The 22,410-nt window shown below is 41.6% G+C and overlaps 1 protein-coding gene across 1 annotated transcript in view; it reads right to left on the bottom strand.

The window, feature by feature from the left end:
• Positions 1-19,940, bottom strand: part of GGACT (gamma-glutamylamine cyclotransferase) — a 28,068-nt gene extending 8,128 nt beyond the window's left edge. The window contains exon 1 of the mRNA XM_084201348.1: positions 19,857-19,940. The gene's annotated coding sequence lies outside the window, so the exon portion shown is untranslated. The remainder of the gene's footprint in view (positions 1-19,856) is intronic.
• Positions 19,941-22,410: the final 2,470 nt, after the last annotated feature.

Here is a 22,410-nt window from a genome sequence, read left to right as displayed (position 1 = left end):
CCTGTGAGCTCTCACGCCTGTTTTTGTGTCAGCAATGGCAGCAGCAGCACGGAAGGCAGCCCCAGGCAGTGACTGCACGTGTCTGCATGAGGCCAGATTACTGTGGGGTCTTTCCCTGATGCTTGCTTCACCTTCCTGACTCAGGGGCTGTGCACCTCCTCAGTGCCACCAGATACTTTTCCAGTGTTTACTCTCTTGACGGCTGACAAGTCTACATGTATTTAACAAACCAAACAGCACTCTTTGCTGATTCTCCTATGGTTTTCTGACATAGGGAAACTATACCTGAAACACTGAGGAACAGACAAACCATGAATTTATACAGGAGGAGAAACCATGTCTCCTCCTTTGTTTACACTCCATTCTCCCCATACCTTTTTGAGTGTTATTGAGCAACACAAATGTTTCAGAAGAACACAGCAATACCTCAGGCATCTTAGTCTTGAGTGCCAACTGAGTTTACTGAAAATCAACAAACAATGAGGAAGATTTGAAAACTGGAACTCTTGAAAACTTCTTCAAACTATCATGGGTGCTACAGTTATTCTTGTCTTAAAGAAAGGCAAAAGACTAGGTAGCTTCTCAAAATCCCACTCAAGCATGGTGGGTCCTTACAATGCAGTTTTGAGTACACTACAATTAATTTAAATTATATACACAAAAATATCTCATCTTTGCACTTTTAGCATAGGTGCTTACACTGTTGTAGCTACACAAAAGGAAGAAAAAAACCAACCCACAAGAATGGAGCATATGCTTTAAGTGCCAGACTGCTGTTACAGGAAAAAAGTAGAAAAACAACTTTTGATAGGGCAGCCCTGCTATGCCATGGTGAATTTGAAGTGGTTTCCATCATTGAGATGCAGAACAGAGCCCAGAGTTTCAACCCGCCGACATCCTGAAACTCAGGACAGAGCCTGCAGCTTGGACGGGTTCCCTGCGGGGTCAGCACATTAATTTACATGCCAATACCCGGAGCGGTCAGCTCGCTGTTTTGAGAAGATCATCCCAGCCTGTGGAACACGGCAAACACTTGGAGTACCTAAGCATGGGAATGTATTTTCCTACACTGAAAGGACGGCGAGAGAGAGGACGGGAAGCGAGAAAAGATGGGGTCTTGTGTGGGATCGTGAGGTGCCTTTCCACAAAGGAAATGAGGGAACAGCTGCACAATGATCCTCTGTGAGGAGGAGAGAGGTGCCCAGGTCATGGCCCAGCACCGTCCCTTGGGAGTGCGACCGAGCCTGGAAAGGAGATGTTTATAAAGCCCCATTGTTGAGCAAAAGCATCCTCCCACTGGCAAGGGCCTGTGGCTTGGGAAGCCATATTATGCCTTTGCTCCTGCTCTGTGGAGTGCCATGGCAGGGGCTGCAGGCAGGATAAGCTCTGCCCAGGAGAGACCCAGTGGGGCCTCTTGGGCCTCACTGTGTGGCTGGCTGGGAGGGCCAGTAGCTGGACATCCAGACAGAATAGAGGAGGCCACTCCAGCCAGCAGCTCCACAGGCGGTAGCAGGATGTCTCCCTGGGATGAGTCAAGGGGCCTGAGCCCTGCAGCACCAAGTGGAAGGGTCACTGCAATACAATGCTCCTCAAACCTTGCTAAAAACCAAATGAGAGCACAGATGTTCAGGGAACAAAATGTGCTCTGCCAAATGAGCCAAACAGAAAAATCCAGGTATATATCAGGGTACATTATACCATAGTATTTTCCCTCCAGAAATGGCTACATACTCCAGTCCAGCATGGACTAGCTACTAAAACACAAACCTTTGACCGATGTGCCAGAAATTAAACATCAGAAGAACTCAAGAGACTGGTTTTTTTTCAACACATGATTCCTGGGAAACTATGGGCTGCTTTAAAGGATCAAAGAAAGGCAATTCATATGTATTTACTGCAACCACATACAGATGCAAAGATTTTCTACACAGAGGCATGCTTTGCTTGTGAAGTGCTAGTGGCCACCAGAAAAGGAGAGAGGAAGGTTAAAACCAGCTGTACAAGAGGAGCCACCAGAGCTAAATGCAAACACAATTTTAAATGTTCCACCAGAAAGGGTACAGATAGTGTGGGATAACAGGCAAGGCCATTTGCTCTGAAGCAGGGTTATAGAAATTTTGTGAGGTTCAGAAGGAGTAGCGGACAGAAAAGTATATCTATACACACAGAATTACACTAACAGTAATGCTTTTTCATTTGTATGTATGAAAGGAGGAGAGGCCCTCCTTGACATTTACATGACCAGAGCTGAAGTTACTAAAGGTGCATAGAAGCTTCTTTTTCTTTAAGAAGGAAGTCTTACACCATTCTTTCAGGCAATGAATCAAATTTGTGGAAGAGCACAATATTTAAAATGGGATACTGGTACAAAATAAATCAGCTCAATAGGCTGTCCAGAGAAGTGGTGGAGCCACAATCCCTGGAGGTACTTAAAAGATGTGTAGATGTGGTGCTCAGGGACATGGTTTAGTGATGAAGCTGGCAGTGCTGGGTTAACAGCTGGATTCAATCTTAAAGACCTTTCACTAAACTAGGTGATTTTGTGATTCTATTTTAATTCACTGCAGTTATTTTATTTGTCTTACTAATTACATGTATATGCAAGTCTTACACTGGTAAGCTATCTGGGTAGTTTTGTTTAATAAAAAGATTTTTAAAGTGAATTTCAGCTTGTAACTTAATACAAGTCAGAAATAAAAACCCAAGCCATATCTCAGCAACATATCTCTTCCACCATTTTCTAATATAATAAAATGCAAGAAAATACAAACCAAAACAGGACACAAAATCAAAACTACAAAGAACTACAAACAGATGTTCAGAATTAACTTCAATCCCACTGAGGCATATCACTCCTCTTTAGAAATTAGTAACAAGTTTACTACAGAACAAGTAAGTCACAGATCATCATGAAAAGATAATTAATGAGTTATTTCAACTGTCCTGGTCCTGATTCTTGCTCTCTAAGACTGACTTGCAAATTCCTGCAATGAAATCTGAAACATGCCTCGTGTCCTTCTTCAACAGGGAATGCATCCTTAGCCCAAAGTAAATACACTTACTGGCCTCCTCTCTTCTACACAGAAGAAACAAATACATATTCTGGGGAAATCCAAAATAGCCTGAAATAGCACTTAGCAAGGCACTGGAGTATTTGCTTTCAAATCCATAAAATGTACTGATCAAACTCAAATATCTTGCTGCCTGGTAGAAGGAAGGAAGCAAGACAAGAAATATCCAATCTGTATGTGTCCTATAAAATTAAATGTTGATTTTCTGATAGTGGTTTGGTCTCTGATGCAAAAACAGGTTCTGTAGTCTAATGCAAAATTTAACACAGGTCTGTAAGATGAAAAATGAGGAAAACCAGCTACACAACCCCTTAAATCTTCTCATGGAGCCAAAGGAGTCTTGCAAGAATTACTGATGGAAATAATTCCCTATCTCTACATATACATTTGCAATGGTATATAAAAGCTATTTTGGTTTTATGATGACATGTAGAATTTACTCTAATTCAAGGTCTCCTTGCCAGTTCTCCTTCCAGAATGCTTGGAAGGAAGCTTTAATGAAGGGCATCTTATAGCAGGGGTAAGACTGTTACAGGATTACATAATATTCATCTTAATTTAGAAGAGCCAATTATTTACAAATAAGATATTTACATAAATGAAAATGGCTTTATACTCTGCTCTCCAGCCTCTCTTCAGTGACCTTTAAGAAAGAATTTCTGATATTAACTTGATAAAGAGAGAAGAACAGAATTAAGTACTGGAAGTAAATGAGAAGGGGATTAATATGCAGTGTGGTTCTGAATGCAGAAAAAGTCAGGCCAGGGTCATTAAACAACTTACTCTGACAAGGAAAACACAGTGAGCTTGGAGTTCATTATTTAATGATCAGTGAAAACATCTCCAGACCAAGTCATAGGGAAGAACTGTCAATGAACAGGGAGTAAGTCAAAGGAAGATTTTAATGGACTATATTAAAATAAGAAGTGATAAGCACAGACAAAAGTTACCAGTCATATTCCTCAGGAATCAATGTTGTTTTATTTCTTAGTCATCATACTACAGCCACATGAGACGGCCTAAGAACTGTGTAATGGAAGTAAGATGGCTTTTAATGATACAAAGTGCGAGATCATATGCTTGGGGACCACAGACAAGAGCTTCTAGGGCACTCATGATTTGAAGGCAATAAAGGAATCAGACTCTCCCAAGCTGGAAGGGACACATAAGAATCATGGAGTCCAACATTCTGCTCCTCACAGGACTGCCTAAAGCTAACCCAATCTGAATTGCCCAGACTCTCCTCCATCTCTGATAGGCTTGGAGCCATGGCCACTTCCCTGGGGAGCCTGTTCCAGTGGCCAGTCACCCTCTCAGTGAAGAATGTCCAGCCTGGGCTCCCCCTGCTTCATCCCATTTCCTTGTATCCTGTCACTGGTCAGCAGAGAGATCAGCACCTGCCCTCCACTGCCCTCCTTGAGGAAGCTGCTGGCTGTGATGAGGTCCCTCCTCAGCCTTCTCTTCTCCAAGCTGAATGAGCCAAGTGACCTCAGCCACTCCTGGTGAGTCTTGCCCTTGAGGCCTTTCACCACCCTGGTCACCCTGCTCTGGAAACACTGTAATGGCTTTTGTGAAGGATATTACTTTTACAAACCAGGTGGTTTCCATCTGTGATACATTTCTGAATCAAGACACCATACAGAGCAGCTGAAAAGGACCTTTTAAATTTTTAAAAATAAAATTAGCATTCTAGAGACATAACCCTTCCAAATTACTTTGTGGGCACATCAGAAGAAACTCACATACCTTAAGGCACTGAAATCTAGGAGAGTGTCCAACTACACCTATCCATCAATCTAGACTTTGTGCTGAAAAAACTGGCATGAATTAGGCAATGTAACAGTATAAAATGTTCTGAATGCCTCAAGCTACATCTTAAGATGTAGCCAATTTAGGACTGGAGCAGGTCCCACACAAAGGAGATTAAGCCACCATTATAAATTAGCATATCCTCTGACTCGCTTTAGTATCTCCCCAGAACAGCCTCCTTGCACACCCCAAATACAGGCCAAAATGATGAGAAAGAGGATGGCAAAAGTGGCTACATAGCTGTCAACAGAGCATACCAAAGGGGATGCACAGAACCCAGCACAGAAAGGGAAACTGCCGCTGTCCCCTGTCCATACCATGAGACATGAGGCAGAACTGACAATGGATCACTATTCCTGCTTTCTCAGGGCATGCTGTGGAAATAAGAAAACAATTCATATATGGTGCTATTTATTGGGATCTCATCTTTCCAAACAGATCCCAAATATCCTGCAGTATGTAGAGTACCTTCCAATTCACTTCCTCACGCTTTTTCAAATTTCAGTGTGAGTGAACAGGATAAGTAGGACAGGGAACAGCAAGTCCCAAGACCTCTCTATCCTTCTAAGTGAAAAGTTTCCTCTTGCACTGGGATCAGGAGATATTTTCAACACGCACCCCTCAGCACAACTGATACACAATATAAAAACCAACTTGTCTTCCTGTCAGCAACTTTGCTCCTACTAAAATAAATTCACAAGCACCACTTATAATTTATTTTTATGCCACAAATAAAGAGAACAGCCTCCAGTAAATGCAATCAGCACCACACTTTTAAAAACAGAGTGCTTGCACTGAAAGGTCTTGGCTCATAGCAAATACAGCTTGGGAGTTTCAAGAAGTAGTTCTGGATGAACACTGGTACACCCTCACACCAAATGCATTTGACAAGGAAAAACTGGAATAAAGGGAATGATTTTACAGATTAACCAAAAATTGTATTTTTAGAGTTAAAATGGTGCTACCTGGAAATAGTAAAGATAAACATTATTCACAGAATATTAAAAATGCACAAAACATTATTAAATAACTTCTTAGTCAAATTTGGCCATAGGAAGTTATGTTTCAGTTCTTGAATGAATCAATCAGTGCCCTCCCAGTGCCACTCTCCCCCCTCCAATACTGTGCAATACAGCAGACTCGGGCAACTCCCAATGCCCACACAGAGGAATAATGTTATTATTCTGAACAGTATTTCTCCCAGACCTGACAGTATCTAGGGACATCTGGAAATCTCAGTTAATTTCACTTCTGCATTCCTTAAGCAAACACTCACTCAGTGATGCTAATTAACTGAGGAAAAATTAAATAATATAATTAGAGAGCCTGATGTAAACCAAGAAACAGTATAGTACTTAAAGCACAGAAAGAAGAGAAATCATACATTTTGTCTTTTTGATATTACTTTAAAAGACAACAATGATCAAATAATTTCTTTCAGCACATGAGCATTTCTTTCAAAATAAATAAATGACTGGCAAATTACAAACCCTCACTAGCTCACCGTTTACCCCACAGTAACTATCAATTAGTAAAGGCATGCTTCTGAATACATAATGCATTACATTTTTTACTTTCAACACCTGGTGTCACCAGAATAACACCATATATTTCTAAAACACTCTGCAGTGGTGTGTGTGTGTGTGTGCGCTTTGATTTTAGAGCAGTAATATTTCAAAGGAAGTGGAATTGTAGAAATTATGGCAAGCAATGCACACAGAGGGGTTTGTTTTTTTTGTTAATTGATACATTAGCAGTTAACTGACTATGGCAGGTCATTTTAAAAATGAGGCTCAAGGTGTCTAAAAGCCTTCATCCCTTAGACATGGTCAAAAAAGGCCTGAACAAAGTAAAAATTTTGCTGTATTTCATATTTCGAGCAAGCTAAATCGTAAACCTTTTTTTGCAAAAACACTTTAACTGGTGATTTCCGCTACACCAGAATTTTGCTAATTGCAATCAATTTTTGTAGGGGCTAATCAAGACCTTTCTGTCCAGTCTAGGGCTGCATTAATTGGTTATTATTACAGTTCCCCTGAGAATAGACAGAGGGGAGTGATTTTGATTGATTATTGCTTGGAGCTCCCCAAGACACTAAATAAAAAGTTAAATATCAAAGAAGATTTAATTAATTTCAGTGTCTTCTTCTTTCCACTCTATCAGCAAAATAGAGCTGATAAAAAACTGACAAATTAAAGGGAAATGAAAAGAGTCAGAACTGGTGACCCTGTATTTTTTTTAATGAGAATGTACATGCATTTATTTGCTCTAATCTTTAGATAATGGGCACAAGAAAATGAAAACTTTCTCAGCTTTTGATGCTTATTCCAAAGCCCAAATGGAATTATGGCTGGCAGTAAGATTAACCGGTATAAGATTTAAGTTGTGTTATGTTTTTCTTTTAATATAGCATTTCAAATAAATCAATCAAAGAATCCTGAACTCTTGTGGAAAAAAAATAAAGTCATAAGCTTGTTATATAAGAAAGACAGAAAATACTGTATTATAACATACAAATGCGGTATTTCAGAATCAAAAGATTTAGAAGTCTCTATTTTGGCAGAAAATTCTGTATCAGCAAACAAAGGAAGATGTGATCAAGATATTTATGATTAATTTTGCAAAAACTTACTCAGACTGACACTTCCACTAATTATGCATGGGTCTCCTGCAGTGGACTTTCCAGAAGTCATGTTGTCTTTCAGTACTTTTTCAGTTAAGACAGAAGCACTTCCACAGGTACAAGTTTCCAGGTTTTAGCCCAATCACTGTGGATTTTAAAGCTAGAACAGAAAGCTAACCCTGATACAGGAATTATTTTCAGGTGAGTGCTTTTCTAGGATCCACAGACAATCCCTATGGATTGGAGGAGATCCCTATGTGTCTGCAAGGCATTTACTACCTCTAGGCTGATCTGTGGGGCCAGCTTTTTGAAGACAGGCTTCCAAATCCCCTAAAAGGAAGATAGGCAAGCAGTACAACCTTGAATAATGGTATCAAACAACATCATTATAAAGAATAAAACAGCATGAAAAGCATGAAAAAAGCTTAAGCCTGGGAAAAGGGATGCAAGTCATTAAGAAAAAAGTAGCTCTTCTCCTCAATGCTTGATTTAAACAGATGCTAACATAAATCAGTAATTTTTAAAAGAGACAGCCTAAGCCTGGTGGGTTAACCAAGTTAGGTTTTACAGGCAAGATTTGTTTATTATAATACCACCACTTGTTTGCTTCAGCATTTCAGAACACAAATCCCCCAAACCAAAAAGAACCCCAAAAGCAAACACCAGTAGTTTTCTGTAAAACAAGGTGTTAATTATTTTAGGACTCCCTAGCCCCTTATTCCTTTTTTAAAAGGAAAAATAATAATAATAAAGACCTTAGAGGACCCTTTTCTCCCAAAAGATACAAGTATTCAGGGATCACTGACTCAGAATGTGCACAGGAGCAGAAGGACAACTAGTAAAGTAATACTCAGGTCGCAAAGGTTTATCTGGAGCTGCTCAGCAGAGTGGCCTGATGTGTCCTCCACCACAAAACACTGCCAGGGCAGACCTAGGGGACACGGCTTGGATGGAGATACACACGATTTCCAATGTCAGCTCCTATGGAAGAAAGAAGGGATGAAGACCTTTTAGTAATAAAACCTAATATTTAGAATGCACATGGAGGCAGTTTCCCATCTCTACCACTGGTAAGATGCACAGATGCTGAAAAGAAATCATCTGAAAATCATCTGTCTAGATCCATAACAGTTACTTTGTCTTGACCTCGATAGAACTTTTGACTCTGATAATGCTCACAATACTCCCACAAACAAGCTAGAAAAACATGATTTAACAAGAACTGTTGGTATTTAGACAAAAAAAAAAAAAAAACCCAAAAAAACCAAACCAAAAAACATTAAGAAAAAAAAAGAACTCCAAAAATGTTTAGAAAGATTAGTTAATATTTATCAGAGGTGAGTCTCAAGCTGGACATATGCTCAAGATTTGTTATGTTCATTCCAGTAGCAGGGAAGCACCAGTAATGAAAATACTGAATGATGTGCACAAGGCTAATGAGACAGTCACAAGCCCCTGCTCTGCAGCAGCTGTTCAGGTAAGGCTAGAACAAAGTTCTAAGATTAAGCCAGGAATTATCAACCAAATAAACAATATCTGGGGAAACACTGGCGTAAGAGCATTTCCACAGAAAGAACTCTGATATTTACAATGATCATGAAGTCAACATGAGTCAACAACATGGTAGGGCTGGAAAAAATATCCTGCTCTAATCCAGCCACAAATTGAGTAGTATGTCCAGCTTTGAGCACTACATGTAAAGAACCATGATCAGATGGACAAAGAGAGCAATCACAGGTCAGGAAACCAAAACTTACAGAAGAAAACAACAGAAATAAAGAGCCTGTACTGTGATCACTTCTTTAGAGAAAACAGCATCCTGCCTTTAAGAATATGAAATCATACTGAAGAGAAAGAGGCTGTAAGCTTCTTTCCACATCTGCTTTAACAGAAGATCCAATAAACTCAAATTCTGAAGATGGATAGAAAGACTATCCACCTCCTGATAAGCAGGGTGCCTAGGAAGAGTGTAGATAACTAGATAAGTTAGGAATCCTTCACTATTGCTTATCCTCAACAGCAGGACAGCAAACCTCTATCAGAAATAACACTACTGCTGCAAAACTCGCCTTTTACCAAGGAACTGGATGAGACAATCTCTTAGCCCTCCTTTAAAAGTAAACATAAAAGGCAGTTTGAATCATAGGTTACACATGGAAAGGAACACCGGACTCATGAAGACTGCAGGAGACCAATTCTGAGGTCTAGTCAGTAGATTCCTGCTACCTCAAGGAGAGGTTTCTAGTACAGATCCCACTCCCTGCCTCTTTATAGATGGATCACTATGCAATTAATTTTTTAGATTTACTTTCCCAAACAGTAATAACCCTGAAAAGCAAATGAAATGTTGGATTCCTTCTTACTCCATGCAGTGCCTCCTAAATACACTCAGCGATATAATACTGAGGTGCTACACTGAGTGCTTTCTGACCCCATGAATCTTGCATTGCTTTCTGCACTCTGATCTAGCTTCAAAAGGCCAAACAAGACCAAATGGGACATGGGTTAGAGCCCTTGGGACAAAGGACATGAATCTAATTTTTCTACTTCCTAGGAGATCACAGAATCATAGAATATGCTGAGTTGGAAGGTGCTGATCAGGATACTCAAATAGAACTGCTGGCCCTGCACAGGACACCCCAACAATCACACCATGTCCCTGAGAGCTTTGCCCAAATGCTTCTTGAACTCAGGCCAAAGACAGAGCAGTGCCAGGCCAGCTGTACATCTATGGCTGATAAAAGCACCTAAAGAAGTCAAAGTGCATGAACAACCTAAGCCTCTGACACCACAGCCTCAAGAACAGATGCACAGCTCTCCGGTACCATTCCCACTCTGAAACTTCTGCTCCCCAGGCAGGAAGCTACACACACTTGTAGCCTTGAGGCTTCCAAGACAGCCATCCTGGTTTACATATTATACATAAAGGCCACTATAAATCTGAGTCTACAAAATAACCCTTCTGGTTGTGTCTATTTTTCATCTCAAAAACTGGTTTTAGATCACAAATATGACAGATATTATAATCCCAAGTAGTTCTGAAATAACTGCTATTTAATAGAGATTTTAAAAATATAACTTCTATTTTGTTTATAGGCATATAGGTTTTATTTGTTCTATTGATAGCATGCAGGTGAGATACATCACTTTGATATGGCACCATTAAAAATCTATACCATCACAGAGTTTTCCTCTAAGCTGCTGATGTGGAAATTGTAGATAAGAGACACTGCTATTTTTCTAGACATACAATAAACAATCTTACACACACATTTGTTTATCCACTGCATATGTGATTCACAGGTAAACTATTACACATACATATGAGTGTAATCCACAGCAGTGTCACAGGTTTTATCAAAAAGAACAGTGTAAGCTAGTACACATTTCTTAGACAGCTAAGTGATTGTACTGCGGTAGCTCAGAAAACATGCTACAAAAGCTGCATCTGCAGCAGCTTTGCCCACAAGACAGAAATAATGAGAGCTGGGATCCAACCAGAGCTGTCTAAGTAAACATTAAATTGTGTGTGCTGTTAGTACTGCAGAGTATTTACAGAACACAAAAGTAGAAGATTACTGGGGAGTTTATTCCCATTAAGAGATAAAAATCATCAAGCTTAAGGGAGACTGTTCCACTGTCACCAAAAATATTTCCTAATGCTCTTCCCTAATTAAACTCCCAAAGCATCACTACTACCTGAAGTGAAAGCTCAGCTGATAATGTAGTTGTGCTGATGGTTTAATGGGCTGGCACAGAGAACCACAGAGGGGTGGGGAAGATGTCAAATAAATAATCCATCCCATATAGAATCTCAAAAAACAGCTCAATAGATTAAGTTTTGACCTATCTAATGTCAAACCGAACTACCTGATGTGGCAGGAAGTTCATGAAAGACAAATTATCCTAAAGGGCACGTCATCTATTCCTTCCTTCTAGTATCATCTACCAGCTCTGGTGTCTGCTTCATCACTCTTCAGACTCTGCTTAAAATCTGGTTGCAACAACACTGATGGTCAATCTCAAAATCTCCCCAAAAAAAGTGCCCCCAAAACCAATCAAAATGTTTGACAAACCTAGAACTGAAAGGTCAATCATGGACTTGATAATTTTCTCAGTCCGTCATAAGACTGAGAGCCCAAAGTTATTACATCAAAAGAGTAACTACACTTAACAAAATTCAAAACTGAACTCCATGTCAATGAATAAACATATCCTGCATTCACAATAAGACTGCAATGATAATAAACCTCTGCTAAAGACAGCTAAAATACAGAGCCTGATTTGAGTTTCCACCTAAACCAATACTGAAACAGAAGTTACAGGTTAAGACATATAGGCTACAATATCACAAATTAAAGAGATTATTTTGTTATACAGAAATTATAAAGAAAATTTTTAAGTTCCTCCTGTACAAAATTAAAGATACTTGATGCCCTCCATTAATATAGTAAACTGTCACTAAGCATACTTAATTAAAAGATATAATAACTACTAGCAGTAAAAGAACAGACTAGATGAACAGATGGATCCAGATATATTTTGACCTAAATTTCTTGGTATTTTGACAAGATAAATAAAGGTAAATATAAACAAGAAGAGGAGGGAGAGGAATAACCAGACAGTCAGTATATATATCAGTAAGAAGTCTTATACTAGAAAGATGGAAAATCACCACTATCAAATCCTTTTCTTTCTCTGCTCACCTGCTTGTCTTCTCAAAGACGTTTTGTTTCTGCTAAGCAGGTTTCCTAAGGCTTCCTGCAACCACTTACATATTCACTTTACTGAGACATTAATTATGCCTGGAACCCAAATAATGAACTACCTTAGGACAGCTGAATCAAAATAAATAAATCATTAACCTGTAATATAATTTAAATCTCTTAGAGGTTGATTTTCTTTTATGCTCACTCTCTCTCTTGAATCCGACCCCTGCTAGAGATAACAGTTAAGAGAACTGTTTCTATCTACAGAGTCCACAGAAGGCAGAGATTCTTCTTTCTGAGCCCTTCATATCACCTTCCCTTTGGGCACTCTCCCCAACCAGACAGTTCCTGAGTATGTAACTTTATGTTACTTATCATGTTTGAAATGAGCTTCAGAAAGCTTCAGTAAGATTTGGCCCGTGGCTGGATTCATATCCTGAAAGTTTTCATAGCAGGTATATTTGAACTACATCACAGCAAGGACTGCAGCCTTGGAGCAGGTTAGTGGCTTGATGTGTGAAATGTCTTTGTGCATGGTAAGCATCCTGCTGGGATTTACTCCCTACGTAATTTTCAGCTAAGGCAAAATCAAGCCTGGGGCTCCATTCCATAAACTGTGTTGAAACATTCCTCTCCATTCATATAGTTTCTCAGTTATTGATACACTTTAGTAATACAGTGCAGGGTCAGTGCAATCTCATCAAAATTAAATTTAGTTCTCCTATGCCCGCATTCCACCCTAACACTTACCAAGCATGATCTCCGCACCTCACAAGCAGCACTGGACTTTTGAAGCGCTGCTTCACAGTACATGAGACCACACTCCATATGTGTGCTGTACTCCATCTCCTCTCAGTGAAAACATTCTGGAACACTGAGCTCATATTCCTACTTACTCATTCCACAAAAAATTTAAGTTTTGATGGTTTCACTAAAAACTGCCTCAAAGAAGATCAACAGCAATTCATATACACTCAAACATATGTGAAAGATGACATTCATTCTGAGATTATGTTTTCTACACAGTAATTTTTAGTAATCTTTCCCCCTCCATTTTCTAGCCTCTGTAGGTTTGTCCCATCCTCTTCAGAGTTCTTATTTGGCCAGAAATAAGTTTGGGCCTAAGATGTTCTTCAAGCCACAGTTTCCCTTGAGCACCTGTGCAGGTATGCAGTCAGGGGAACAAAGAAATGCATACCTATTATCCTCCTTCTATTCCTGTCAATAAATCCACGACCATCACATCTCAGCTGACAATCATGGCAAGTATATTTTTTTTCATCCCTCATCTGATCATCTGCACCAAACTACTATCGCTAAAAACTCTTTTCTTCAGTTGTCTTCAGTTCTTCTATTCACAGATGCTGGTGAGTTTCTCTCTCAACTAGTCCTATCTTCTGATCTCTGTGATAAAAAAATCTGAATCTAGTAATTTTCTCTTAAATTTGTTACTGTGGATGCTTATGTTATTAAGTTCCTTCTCTAGACTCCTAACATTTCCCCTTTTCTTTCCATGAGGTTTTCACAAAACCCATGAAGGAATTTCCAGATTTCCTCAAGTTAAAACACTAACAAGAACCATTGTAGAATAATGTCCTTGCAGTCCAGGTGAGGTAGGTTGGCTAAATCCCCCCAATGACTAAATATTGCAGCACTCATTCCACATATTGCCATCATACAATTTTTAGTAAAAAAGAGGAAAATACATAAAAACAGAGGCAAAAAGAATGTCATCACAAAAGGGAGGTAAGAGTTAGGCAGGAGGACATCACTAGGTCTACCTGTCATTCAAAACCACTTCAAACACCATTCCTTCAACAGAAAACCAGAACAAGACCCTTATTTCTCACTCACTACTTACAGTCTCACTTCCAAGACCATTTTTTTCAGCAGTGTTTTGAAGAAAATTGGTTTGTTTCTATTCTTCTACAAGCTTTCAGTACTACCATATATGCGGACTGGGCCTCTCCTGATGGAGAATTATCTAACTTGTTACTTTTGATTTCTACAGAAATTCACACATTCTGAGATCCAACCAAGAATAAAAGTGTTGTTTACAGAACTTGCAGTGCACAGAATCCATAGGCAATTAAAATGACATACTGATTTCAGTGGTAAAATTCAGTGTCCACACCTTAGCCTAGTTTATTGTGCAAATTAAACACTTGGGCTCAATTAAATGGACTCAGAAAGAACACTATTAATAGCCTTCAATGAGCCAGAGGGTAGCATTCACCTTGATTAAATTTCCTACAGTTCAAAATCTAGGCTGGTCACTCAGGCTTCATCATTTGGTGTAGAGAGATGTGAGGTGCACCTCTTGTCAGCAACTACAAATGAAACAACATTTCAAACTCAAGTCTGTCATCTTGGGAAGACTAAAGAAGGGGGCAGTGCTGAGGTACACACTCATGATTTTTATCAGTACCACGTATCAGCAGAAACAATAAAACCTGAATTATTGAAAGTCCTGCACACAAACCAGCCTGCCCACCAGAAGGCAAAATGTACTAACTTGACATGTTTCACAAGATGCATAGACAACATTTAGTACCTGAGATGCAAAGGTGGCAGCAGAGGTACAGGATAAAATCCAGGATACCAGAGAATGAGTCAAGTTGGAAGGAACCACAGTGGGTTACAGGTCTCACCTCCCTGCTCAAGCAGGCTTATCCTAGGGCACATTTTACAGGATTACAACCAGATGGTTTTTGAGTATCCACAGTGAGGGAGACTCCACAACCACTCTGGACAATCTGTTCCAGTGCTTGGTCACCTGCACAGTAACAAAATTCATCCTTATGAATTGCACAGGTGGAACTTCCTGTGCACCACTCTCTGCCATTTCCTCTCATCCCATTACTCAGCACCACTGAGCAGAACCTGGCTCCATCCTTTTGGCACCCTCCCTTCAATACTTACAGACTCTGATGAGGTCCTCTCTTCTGGACGTCTCTTCTCCAGGCTAAACGGGCCCAGATATGGAGGGATTCAAAAAAGAAACTATACAAGATATGAGTCTAGATCAGGTGCAAAAAAGGTGTTTTGGAGAAGAGAGAATGTTTATACTAACATTCCAAAACACTACTGAAACTGTGTATGATATTTTTACCAGGAAGTAACATAATGCCAACAAACATTCCTAACACTTCTGGAATACTAAGTAAACAGCAATACTTCTAGACAGATGATGAGAAATGACTATCTGCTTCCTCACTAAAAGGAGGGTACAACCCTGACTGCTGCTGGAGCCAAGACTCAGCCAGAAGTGCAGAACAGCAGTCAAGATGATGCTGGTTGGGGTCCATGTTTCGTCTGACATCTCAATGATTTACCTTACAAATCCTTACCTTAGGACTCATAAATACACCTTGCTGAACGAAGCAAGCAGCCAAGGTGGCAAGCACCCTGCACTGTATTAATGGGAACACAACCAGCAGATTATGGGGAGTGACAACCTCCCTTTACTTGACCCTCACTAGACCACACCTACAATACTGCACCCACTTTGGGGCCCAAAACAAGAAAAAAGATGGACAAACTGCAGTGCATTCAGTCAGTCATGGGGCAAGAGTACTTCCCTTGTGAAAAGCAGCTCAGAACAGCCTTTTCAACTTGAGAAGAGATGGCTTTGGACTGACCTAATAGCAGTCTTCCCACACCTGTGGTTATCCAGGAAACACAGCCAGGGTCTTAACAGCAGTGCATGTCAGAGTTGAAAAGCAATAGGTATAAACCAGAGAGGCCCCAACTTGATGCAAGGAAAAGGGTTCTCATGATACAGACGAAAACTGAAGCAAGCTGCCCAGAGGTGTTGTGTAGTCTCTATCCCTATAGGTTTTCAAGACATGTTGGATAAAGCATTGAGCAACCTGGTCTGGCCACACACACAACCTTGCATTAAGTAAGGAGGCTGGATGAGTGACTCCCCACATCCCTCCCAACCTGAATTTTGCTGTGATAAAAGTTAGGGGCTGCATCAGGTTACACAAAATGAGGGGAGAGAAAGAAGATACAGAGACTTGCAGTTATTCTGGTATTATTTGATAGCACCATTTTTCAAATTGCAGCATTATTCTAATACAGTTACTCTCACACAACTGAAGCCTGGAACAGATGGGGTGATCTCCTTTGCATTAGGTAGCAACCCACAGCACTGGAAAAAAAGCAGTGCTTGAGGGAAAGGATGAGACAAAGCAATTCTATGTGACCAAGAACTTCTGTCAGAATGTCAGCAGTACAAGGGTAACTCTGGCTGTTAGTAAAGGTCACGAGCAATTACAGTCAAAACACTGCAGAGAGGTGGTTATGTAGGTAATTTCAAAGGAAAAGAGGTGTCTTGTAAGACAGAGAAATCAGGAGTGACAGTGTTATCGAATATGTTTTCTCAAGATGTTAAGAGCGAATAGCTGACACACTTACAGAAATCACAGTGGCCAAGAATCTTAATGTAAAGGCCATTCTTCAACAATACTGTAATGGTAAATCAATAGAACATGATATTATCCTGCTACAGCCCATCCTTCTTTAACATTAATTGGAAGTGGAGAAAAGAGAGCTGTATCTGACATGGTCCATAAAATGTAATTAAACCTCTGCAGTGAAAAAGAGCAGAAAATTCTGGATAGCTACAGATTCTGGGTTAAGAACAGTGATTTACTACTGCCTTAATAGTCCAATTTCTAAAGAAAAAAGGTATTAAACATCCTCTTTGGAGAGACAGAATGAAAAGGGGTGTTACATTTGCTAACTCAATGACATGACTGGGTCCATCCATTTGCCCTGTCTCTTACTCAATTATCTATGTAATACTTACCTTTTCTGTCAGAATGCTGCAAAAAATCTATGGAAGATGAGAAAACAAAAGGTAGCATCAGTTCATATAGAAAATGTGTTTTGTTACAGCACAGGCTCTCTGCTTAAGCAGTTCATGTCACTTAAAATGTCATTCAAGTTTCACATTAAATTTGACTTAAATCAAAAGCATTATGAAAATTATTTGACCAGGTTCAAGTTCAAAGAACTTCTAGAGTGTGAGAAACATACAAGAAGACTCGAATAGGAATAGAAAAGTGCATTGCTCCAAAGATGAATTGACAAAAACTACAGTGAAATGTAGAGTCTTTTTCTTCTACCAACAGTAACTCTTAATAGCATTCATTACAGAAAAATTCAATTACAGAAAAATTTGGCTAATCCGTTAGAGAGTAAAAGCATACCAGAGCTAGCAGCAGAAGGCAAATGCCACAACATACCCCTGGAATTTACTCTCTTATTTCACTCCATGACACCCCCATGACTATACCTTTGTGCCTGGACTTACACTTGCACATTCACAATGTAGATCAGGCAGTCACATAACCTCATTTCCCTGAAGTTCCCCAAGAACAAACACAACCATACAAACAAGAGAAGAACAACTGGCAAAACCCGGGGTTACATGAGGAGTCAGATGAAAGTAATTTTCAAGAGGAAACTTCCTTTAAAATAGACAGTTGGGTTACTATTGGGAGTTACGAGAATGCAGAGACAGACTTGGAGGAATGTTGGTTGGATGGGACCTTTGAAGGTCACCTAGCCCAGCCTCCCACTCAGAGCAGGGCTAAAGCCAGTGCTACATGACACTTTCCAAGGGAAGAGGCTGTGTTCAGCAGAGCAGTGGGTGGCAGAGACAGCAGGACATCTGCTGCAAACCAGGCCTTGCTTGTGCCCTCTACTCTCCAGAGGCACCTAGATTTCCATGTCAAACATCAGCCAAGGAAAGCATGAACTGACATGGGAAGTCTTTCTAAAGGATAAAAAGGAGATGCTGCAGTAATTAAAGCACTCCAAGCAGTATTTCTATGCTGAATGATAAGAGAAAATGAGCAACAGAAAACTCTAATCACACGTATACAGTCACCAAAAAGAAAAGCTATGAGGAGTAGATGACATGACACGTACCAACAACATGACACGCTTTCTTCCGGGACGGAGCGAAGCTGTGTTCAGTATTCCAGTGGTCTCAAAACAAACTCATGAACAAGCTCAAAGAAACTTGCTTGCAAAGCTGATGGCAGAAAACCACGCTAATTTGGAAAGTGAGGAGCAAACAGGCTGCAAGAACCCAAGGAAAATGAAGTGTGATGCACATATCAAGTAGTTACTATTTGTCAGCAGTTGGGTACAGACTTAAAAACATTAGCAATGCATGGAAAGGCCATTTTTTGTTTTGTTTAATATGTAACATCTTTGAAAATTCAGGTTTTGAGACAGACAAATAAAAGAGACATCTGTTCTGTTTAGCATTTATTTAATTATGGCAGGAGAAAGCTGTTCTACACTTAGGTAACAAGACATGTTAGTGTTCATATGGGTTTGGCAGCTAGGACAGAGTGAGGGCAGGAGATGAGTGCCAGTTAAATATACTGTAGAGGCAGTCTAAGTTTTTAAGACTTCTCTCAAGAGGAGGGGAGGAGAATGATGAAAATTTACTCATGTTTTGTTCAGAGATGTGAAATTTAAGGCCTCTCTTAATGGCCTCTGTCACACAATGAGCAACTTTAATTGCCAAGAAATTGCTTTTCCAGGTTGGCTGCCCACTTAAGCTGGAGAGTATATAAAACAAGTCCATTCCTTACAAAGTTCCACAGGAAACAATTTGGTCATGCAGATATTTACAGTTATGCCACGGTATGTTCAGCTCTATAGAAGTTGCTACCTTGATATTTTCAAAGCATAGCAAAAATTACAGAAGCAGCAAATTAAAAAATACCTGAAGCAAAAAATGAGGAAATTAATTGTCTGGAATTAACACAGATATAACAAAATGAACCCTAACCCAAACCCAAAAAGACTTTGTAACTCTATAATGGAAAAGGATACAGAACAGGTGAGGGCCAAGATGAATTGAAAAAAAAAAAAGACGCGCCCCCCCAAACATTCTGGTCCAAGCAATGCAGGCAAAAAAATAAATGTTTTGAAATGTTATCTTGTAAGGATATACCGTCATGGAATGGTTTGGGTTGGAAGGGGCCTCAAACCATCTATTTTCAAGCCCCACCGTGGGCAGGGGCAGCTTCTGCTAAACTCTGCATCTATGGTACCTGAACTCTTTCCTTTCTCTTTTCCCTCTAGTTTAGGTATTGGCTCCTCAAACACACATCACTAACCCATTACAAGGGCAAAGGTATGTTACTAAAAGGAGCATTTGGATCTTAATGAACACTTCTGTTTGGAGGATGCGCCCGACCACCTTGGCCGATCCAGCGCCGGGGACAGCTCTCCCTGCACTCAGCTGCATACCGACGGGCCGCCGGCCGCACACCGAGGCGCTGCTGTGCCCTTGTCCCGGCCGGGAGCCCCGAGCCGCCCGCCGGGCTCCGAGCCGCCGGCAGGGCCGGGCCCGGCCGGGCCGGCTCCCACGTGGCTTTCGGAGCGCGGCCCGGGCCGCAGGGCTCTCCCAGCAGGGCTCTCCCCGCAGGGCTCTCCCAGCAGTGCCGCCCCGCCGGCAGAGCCCCTGCCCGCCGCCGGGCCTCCCGCAGCCCGTACCGCCACCTGCGCTTCCCCTCAGCGCTTCCCCGCGGCATCACGTGTGGCGAGGGCGGACCGGCCCCGGCCCAGCCGCCCCGCCCCGCTCTGCCCGCCGCTCTTCGGGACACTCACTCGCCAGCGCTCCCGCTGTCTCTATGCCTCCACTCCCGCCTGCGGCCTCCGCCTTCTGCCCGTCCCGGGGCGCCTCTCCGGGGAATAGGCGGCGGGGCGGAGCGGGGCGTGGGGCGGCGCCTGCCCGCGCTCCCTCCCCTGAGGACGGGGCAGCGCGGGGAGCCCGGGCGCGGGGCCGGGGGTGAGCCGGGGTTGCTGGCCGGAGCCGGCCCGGCTGCCAGAGGGAGGGATCGTGCTTGGCGGGAGCGCGGACAGGGCGGCCAGCCGGGCTCGGGGCCGGAGAGCCGGACACCCCGTGCCCGCTGCCAAAGCGGGAGGAGCGCCCGGCGCCCCGGGAAGGGCCGCTCCCGAGGCCGGAATAAACGCGCGTGAAGCCGTGCAACGTTTGGCAGGCAATCTGGCCTTTAGAGAACCTTTAAAAAAACCCTTATTTTATAAACGCTGTTGATTGCTTTGTAGGAAGGGAGTTTGGCTGCAGGCACAGATTGGTCTTGAGCCTGCTGAAGCAGGAGTTTAAAACTTTGAGGGTGCCAAGTGCCTTTCTGTTGACCACCTTTGCAGGCAGCTTCTAGTTACCAGCCAGATTCCCTTAAGCTGGCTCCGTAGGGATCAGTTTGCTCTCTAGCAAAGCATGTGCAGGTTCCACACAGTAAATCACTTTAAAGTAAATGCATTGATAGGAGGAGTAAGAGTGAGATACTCTTTGGGCCCTGGGGGTCCTGGTTGACGGGAAGCTGAACGGGAGTCAGCAGTGCCCTGGCAGCCAGGAGGGCCAAGCGTGTCCTGGGGGGCATCAGACACAGCATCACCACTGGGATTGTCCTGCTCTGATCTGCACTGGGGTGGTCTCAACTTGAATACTGTGTGCTGTTTTGGATGCCACAATATCAGAAATAAATTAAACTATTAGAGAGTGTCTAAAGGAAGATTCTGAAGATGGTGAGGAGTCTAGAGGAGAAGCCTTATGAGGAGCAGTCTGTTCAGCCTAGAGGAGACTGAGGGGACACCTCATTGCAGTCTACAATTTCCTCATGAGGGGAAACAAGAGGGGCAGACACTGATCTCGTCTCTGGTGACCAGTGATAGAATCCAAGGGAATGGCCTGAAGCTGTGAAGTTGTTTCAGGGAAGGTTTAAGTTGGGTATCAGAAAAAAGGTTTCTCCACCAAAGGATGGTTGAGCCCTAGAACAGGCTTCCCAGAGAAGTGGTCACCAGAGAGATGTCAGGCATCAGCCTGACAAAGTTCAAGAAGTGTTTTGGACAACACTCCTAGCACATGGTGTGACTCTTGCATGCAGGGCCTGTGCATGCAGGGCCAGGAGGTGGACTTGGATGATCCCTATGGGTCCCTTCCAACACAGGATATTCTATGATTCTCTCTGGAGCATACAAGTTCTGTAGCCTGGTTACTGGGGCAGCAGGATATATTTTGGCGTCAGTTCTTCCTCCTTGACTAGTTACTAAGTGGAAGCCAGGTTGTATCTTGTATAGACTATTCACTTTTTCACCCATTTACCATTCAATAATTCTATTCCACCTATAACACTAGGCAGGATTGTTGCAAAACAACATATATAAGTATGTATATGTAAATATATATAAACATTTTCTTAAGAAAGGATGTTCTTTGATGTTTGTTCTTTGTATGCTTTTAAGCCTAATCAACAAGAAGGGATATTCAATCTGTGAGCAAATAACAGCTAACAAGCAAGCTCCAAGTGATGTCCAGGTGTTAGAAAAACAAATTACTTGGTAGAATTGCCTTGTTAGGATTTAGGGCTTGAAATGCTTCAATGATCTCAGACCTAGGGGAATGTACCCCTGATAGTGGACACAGTGTTGAATTTACAGGCCACAAAGACATCTGGCAGAACTCCCAAGATAAAATAGGAACGAATAAACCCAACCCAGTGATTGTGCTGCAATCAGCTCTGACTGGGTAAATTATAATTCCATCACAGGGGATTGTGACCACCAGCTCACAGACCACTGACCCCAAAGAAGAGAAAGACTCAGCATAGGACTAATTAGCATGAGAAGCAAGAGAATCATTAACCAATAAAACAATACCAGTTAATAAGAAAACTATGTAACTTGTAGCCAATGAACACTAATTCTTTTGTTTGCTAAATTCTATAAATAGTAAAAAGTTCTGATAATTAGAGTGTGTGTTTTGTGCAATACCACCGATTGTGCAACTCTGAAATAAATAATCAGTGTCTCTCTTAAGTGTGTCATTATTGGCTTGTTGCACACTGGGTAAAAAATCCGATTTTGGCAGAGAAGTTTGCTCAGCATTTGAGGCAGTAGCTCCTGCTTTCTATATGTTATCATTTTAGAGACTGAATTAATTAGTTAAGTATTCCATTGCTTTCTTCGGGTGCTGCTTTTTGTTTGTTTGTTTAGGCACACGCATTTAACACCAACAGACTTGTGCTGAATCAAGATTTTGAACTATTACTCTAAAAGGAAGAATGTCTTCCTGTATGTCCCAGTAGTAGTCTGCCAGGCCCGCTGGGTTTTCTTCCTAGCTTATGGCAGAACCCTGAATCAA

This window comes from Fringilla coelebs (assembly GCF_963513975.1).
Source record: "Fringilla coelebs genome assembly, chromosome: 2".
In the NCBI taxonomy this organism is placed as follows: Eukaryota; Metazoa; Chordata; class Aves; order Passeriformes; family Fringillidae; genus Fringilla; species Fringilla coelebs.
The sequence above is the reverse complement of the archived record's forward strand: the minus strand, read 5'-3'. Positions and strand labels throughout refer to the sequence as shown.